The following is a 6,813-nucleotide window of genomic DNA, read 5'->3' as shown; positions in this document are numbered from 1 at the left end:
AAGCATAAAATAATTACTATGTGGCCCTTTAAAAGCATAAAATAGTTACTATGTGGCCCTTTAAAGAAAATGTTTGCCAAGCCCTGGTTTATGTCAACGCTTTCAACACTTTTCCGCCAAAGCAGTTCTAACAGAAAAGGATATTGAACTGACGCCTTATAAGTGAGAACATACTTTGAAGTCTCCTGGTTTTTCTTAAAATCACCTGACTTTTGCATGACCATGTATCAGCCTTTGTCTTAGCATACAAATCACAGCTACTGTGTCTGTCCCAAATTTACAGGTGAAATAGATGACCCAAGAAAATGTCTGATAGATGGATGGTTAGTTACTTTGTGCTCCAGACTAAGATAGATGACTCCATGGGTTAAATTCCACACCTTTCAGGCCAGTATTGGAGGGTCTGCAGTATAGGTAACCCAGGAGACTGAATGGAAATGGATTTAATCACAGTCCAGTAAGGAAAACAGAAGTCACTACAAGTATTGGAAAAAAAGGGAGTTTTGACCAGATGCAGTGTCTCACGCCTGTAATCTCAGCACTTTGGGAAGCCAAGGAGGGTGGATCCCTGGAGGGCAGGAGTTGGAGACCAGCCTGGCCAACATGGTGAAACCCTGTCTCTACTAAAAATACAAAAGTTAGCCAGGCGAGGTGGTGTGTGCTGTAATACCAGCTGCTTGGGAGGCTGAGGCAGAAGAATCACTTGAACCTGGGAAGCGGAGGTTGCAGTGAGCCAAGATCGTGCCACCGTACTCCAGCCTGGATGACAGAATGAGAATCCATCTCAAAAAGAAAGAAAAAAAAAAGAAAAAGAGGGAGTTTTACACAGGAGATTTGTTACAAAGGGGATGAAAGATCCGAGACATCTAACAGGAGACAATGAGATAACGGAGAGATTAACACGGCAGGAAATAACTGTTCCCTGACCCCTACACTCCCATCCCCTAACCGAGGTTTGCAGAGACAAAGAGAAGAGTCTAAGTTGCTAGGACCTAGAAACTAGGTACCTGGACAGAAGCTGGAGTTACAGTGCACCTGTGGTGGTGAGGACAGGTAGCCAAGTCCTGGAAGAACAGTATTAGCCACCAAGACTTCTCTGCCCTACCATCTCCCGCCAGTTCCCTTATTGGCTATGCCCAGCCAGAAGCCAGCTATCCAGGGATGGCTAGAAAATGTGATTTTGTTCACAGGACAGAGTAAGAGAAGGGCAGATCAGTGGTCTAAGAGAAAATAAGCAAATAAATGGCTGGCAGAGAAGTCCATGAGAGCAGGTTGCCACCATGAACAAAAGTCCATCCAGGTGGCCACCAAGAGGCCCAAAAAAGTGACGGAGCCTTGATGAATTCACAGCATGTCGGCATTACCACCCAGAGTCTCCCTCTGACCACAAATTATTGACTCATAGAAACAGATTCATTCTGATGAAATTCATCTAAAAAGCTGACACGCAAAAAAACCAGAGTAACCTTCTAGCTGATGAGACATTTTTTAAAGCCTGAACACTATTTGCCTGTTTGAAAACTGCCAGGAAATTCCACCCATCAGCAGAATCTTTGGAGCATGGCTGCAGCATCAAGGGAAGCTTGTTTTAGGATCAGTATGTTTTTGGGCATCAGGTTTCCATGGCGTGAGCAATCATCTTCCCAACAAGGCTCTCCCTGACATTAACACAGATCCTTCTCGTCTTCCCATCAAGGTCTCTCCCTGTGGAATTTTGCTTGTAGCACTGCCAGCATTTGCTCGATGACTAACCCGTCATGCTTCCATGACTGGCTAATGGGCAACGCTTTATTTAGATATGCCGACACAATCCATCAAGCCTTAATCTGGCCTGGGAGACATACTGTCTCTTGGAGAAGACTTAACACAACTTTGCCGTTACTCATTCCATGTTGCTAGGATGACTTAACTCTCCGAAGGCAGTCATTTCCAGAACACTGGCATGGGAGAATGGGGCCATGAAATAAGGTAGGTTTATGACAGTCCCTCTCTATGTCACCTTCCTTTGTTTTTCTGGTTCTTGGCTGTAGAGGATAATTCACAGTGTGCTGAACATACCCTGTACCTTCCCACCTGCAGGCCTTTTGTGGACCTGCTTTCTGCCATAAAATGCCAATTCTCAAGCTTCTCCCAGTGCTCAAGGCTCAACTTGATACCCTCATTGGTATATCATTGGTTTCTTCTTTGGCCTATCCTGATCCCCAAGTCAAGCTAACATGATTGCCCCTCCTCTGGAGCCTCAGATCATCTTGTCTGAATCTTTCTTAAATAAAATAAAATGTTCCATCATTATTGTGGCCATAGTGTCAGAGGCATTTGAACAAGAGCAACTCCATCTTGAATAGGGGCTGAGTAAAATGAGTCTGAAACCTAGCCAGCTAGGCATTCTAAATCACAGGATGAGATAGGAGGTCAGCACAAGATACAGGTCACAAAGACCTTGCTGATAAAACAGCTTGCAGTAAAGAAGCTGGCTGAAACCCACCAAAACCAAGATGGCGACAAGCCTGACCTCGGGTCGTCCTCACTGCTGCTCTCCCACCAGCACCGTGACAGTTTACAAATGCCAGGGCAATGTCACGAAGTCATCCTAGATGGTCTAAAAAGGGGAGGCATGAATAATTCGCCCCTTGTTTAGCACATCATCAAAAAATAACGTAAAAATGGGAAACCAGCAGCTCTTGGGGCTGCTCTGTCTATGGAGTAGCCATTCTTTTATTCCTCCACTTTCTTAATAAGCTTGCTTTCACTTTTCTCTGTGGACTCACCTTGAATTATTTCTTGCATGAGATCCAAGAATCCTGTCTTGGCTGTCCGGTAACAATAGGTCTTGTTTGACTTCCAAAATCATGTACAAAGGACGAGGATCACGTCTTCCTCACCTCTATATCCTCAACAGTGCTTGGAATACAGTACGATTCCAATTACCTGAGTAAATCGCTCTGATAGATGGTCTGGTTTTTCTCTGAAGATGTTCCCCCAGAGCATCCTATTGTTAAATAGTTCTATTTTTTGTTAATGTTCTTCTTTCTTTTGGCCTAAAATCTTATGCTTTGTTTGGTTTTGTGCATGTGGGCTGCTAAAACAAAGTGTCTTAGATCAGGTGGTTTGTAAACAGCAGAAATCTATTGCTCATGGTTCTGGAGGCTGGGAAGTCCAAGATCAAGACACCACCAGATTTGCCGTCTAGTGAGGGCCTATTCCTCACAAACGTTGCCTTCCACGTGTTCTTGCATAATGGAAGAGGAAAACAAGCTCCTCTGGGACACTTTCATATGGGCACAATTTCCATTCATAAGGGCTTTACCTTTCTGACCTAATCACCTCCCAAAGGGCCCATCTCCAAATACCACACTGGAGATTAAGTTTCAACACATACATTTTGCAGGGCTTAAAAACATTCAGTCTGGCTGGGTGGGGTGGCTCATACTGTAATCCCAGCACTTTGGGAGGCCAAGGCAGGCAGATCACCTGAGGTCAGGAGATTGAGACCAGCCTGGCAAACATGGCAAAACCCCATTTCTACTAAAAATATAAAAATTAGCCAGGCATGGTGGCGGGTGCCTGTAATCCTAGCCACTTAGGAGGCTGAGGCAGGAGAATCACTTGAACCTGAGAGGTAGAGGTTGCAGTGAGCCGAGATCGGCCACTGCACTCCAGCCTGGGCGATAGTGAGACTACCTCAAAAAAATAAAGTTAAAATTAAAAATTAAAAAATAAAAACATTTAGTCCATAGCGACAACCCTTTAGATATTTAAACAGAGCTATTAGATTGTACCTGAGTCTCTTAGTCTCTCAATCATACCTTCAGAATCTCCATTACATTGGTTCTGTCTGATGAGTACCCATTCCTGGGACCTACTCACCACATCTACTGGATTTGGCATTCAAATTGTGCCTACACTAAACATGACTTCTAGGTTCTCTCATTTGTTGGTTACTGTCATGAGCTTAGAAGTAACTAGTTCATTCTCCCATGGCCCCCACTCCCACCTAGGTATTTGTACTCTTCTGAACAATGCTTGTCTCGAGATCACCTTTTCCCAGACCAGCTCTAGATTACTGCATTCCTGTCATACTTCCTCTCCCTAAACTAGATCAGGCAAAGCACTTTATTGCAGTTTCACAGAACTATATTCATCACCATGGTCGTGTAGTATGTTTACTTGTGTGACTATTTGATTTTTGTCACCTGCCCCTATAGAGTGTAAGCTGAGTTCATGTGGCAAAGATCATGTCTGTTTCTGCTCATCAATATACCTTCAGCATCAGTCATGGGACATGATACATTTTAAAGTCCTCAGTAAGTATTTCTGAATGGTAAAAATAAAGAAGGATAGTGCAGTAGGCTTAATAATGACCATCCCTACAAAGATATCCACATTCAAATCCCCAGAATGTATGACAGAAAGATATGAAGGTGAAGATATGAAGGATGGGAAGTTATGAAGGATGGGAAGATACGAACGGTGTGAAGATATGAAGATATGAAGGGTGTGAAGATATGAAGGATGGGAAGATATAGAGGGTGTGAAGATATGAAGGATGGGAACATATGAAGGGTGGGAAGATATGAAGGGTGGGAAGATATGAAGGGTGTGAAGATATGAAGGATGGGAAGATATAGAGGGTGTGAAGATATGAAGGATGGGAACATATGAAGGGTGGGAAGATATGAAGGGTGGGAAGATATGAAGGGTGGGAAGATATGAAGGGTGTGAAGATATGAAGGATGAGAAGATATGAAGGGTGTGAAGACATGAAGGATGGAAAGATATAAAGGATGTGAAGATGAAGGATGGCGAGATATGAAGGGCATGAAGATATGAAGGGTGGGAAGATATGAAGGATGGGAACATATGAAGGGTGGGAAGATATGAAGGATGGGAAGATATGAAGGATGGCGAGATATGAAGGGCATGAAGATATGAAGGGTGTGAAGATATGAAGGGTGGGAAGATATGAAGGGTGTGAAGATATGAAGGATGGGAAGATATGAAGGGTGTGAAGATATGAAGGATGGAAAGATATAAAGGATGTGAAGATGAAGGATGGCGAGATATGAAGGGCATGAAGATATGAAGGGTGTGATGATATGAAGGATGAGAAGACATGAAGAGTGTGAAGATGGGATTGAGTTAAGAATCTTAAGATGAGGAGATTATCCGGAACTTTATGGGTGGCTCCAACGTGATCACAAGATCCTTACAAGGGCGGGCAACAAAGTCAAAGGAGGAAGTAGGAGGTGTGAAGATAGAAGCAAGAGGTTGGGGTAACTGGAGGAAGGGGTCGTGAGCCCAGGAATGCAGGTAACCTCCAGAAGCTAAAAAAGCAAGGACATGGATTCTCCCCTTAAGACTCTGGAAAGAGACTGAGCATGCTGGCACATGCTTATAATCCTAGCATCTTCGAAGACCGTGGCAGAAGGATAGCTTGAGGCCATGGATTTAAGACCAGCCTGGGCAACATAGTGAGATCCCGTCTCTACAAACAATTTTAAAAATGAAGAAATAAAAGTAAGAACTTTGGGAGGATGCAGGCTTGCCAACACCTTAACTTCATCCCAGTAAGATACATTTCAGACTTCTGGCCTCTATAACCATAAGAAAATTAATTTGTGAGTTTTTTTCTTTTTTGAGGCAAAGTCTCACTTTGTCACCCAGACTGGAGTGCACTGGCATGATGTCAGTTCACTGCAACCTCTACCTCCTGAGTTCAAGCGATTCTTGTGCCTCAGTTGAGAGCCACCACACTCAGCTAATTTTTATATTTTTAGTAGAGATGGAGTTTCTCCATGTTGGCCAGGTTGGTCTCAAACTCCTGACCTCAGGGATCCTCCTGCCTCAGCATCCCAAAGTGCTGGGATAACGGGCATGAGCCACTGTATCTGGCCTTAAATTTGTGTTGTTTAAAGCCACCAAGTTTGTATAAATTTGTTATAGTACCTACAGGAAACTAACACAGATGGTAAGAAAGAAGGAAAAGAGAAAGAGAAAATATTTATCTTTGTTTAACATTTGAGAAAAGAGAAGAAGTACTTTACCTAACATACTTAAGAGTAAAGATCATTTCAGGAAAGATTAAAGTTCATCTCTCCAGCTAGGGTTTACTGCCCCTCAAAAGATGCCATCTTCATGAGCATGGAATGTTCCCAAGTCATCCACTTCTGTCAAAAACTTCCAGCTTCCCCATCTTCCTAGCCCTTGCACTTCAGATGACACACTGCTACCTGCTCTGTGTTGACACCTCTAAACTTGCTAATTCCTAGGGTTCTGGCTTCCCTGTGTGCTGCCAGGCATCTGACCTCTCTCTCTTTCCATGCCCCGTCTCTTCCTCACTGGCCCTGTCTAAGCCCTGATAGCGCAAATGGCTCAAGCAGCCCCTGTACAGCCGGAGTTGCACTTGCAAGAGGCAGAGGGTAGAGCTGGAGCTCATATCAGCTAAGTCCTCACTCAAGGTTCTCTGTCTACCACACACATGATGCCTCTCTGTCCTGGGTCAGAAAGATCAGGATACTGGGAGATTCTATCTAGGGACAAAAAATGGCCCTTACTTGCCAAACCAGAGAAACCCAACTGTATTTCCATCTGCAAATCCCGTTCAAATGCACTCCAGAGTTTGTCTTTTCTCCCTCATTAAAGGCCAAGACTTTGCCAGGCATGTGTCCTAATTTTTTCTGCCTCAAAGAAGCTCCCTGACCGAAGGGGGCTGGTTCTCCTTCTATTCAAAGGAGTGCAACCTCCTTGCCTCAGCAAATGACATGACATTTGCAAAAAGCCTGAACTGAGATGCTCTGGAGCGGGTGATGCATT

Source organism: Aotus nancymaae, unplaced genomic scaffold, assembly GCF_030222135.1.
Source record: "Aotus nancymaae isolate 86718 unplaced genomic scaffold, 86718_ANA_hifiasm-v0.15.2.pri h1tg000012l, whole genome shotgun sequence".
Taxonomy (NCBI): domain Eukaryota; kingdom Metazoa; phylum Chordata; class Mammalia; order Primates; family Aotidae; genus Aotus; species Aotus nancymaae.
The sequence above is the reverse complement of the archived record's forward strand: the minus strand, read 5'-3'. Positions refer to the sequence as shown.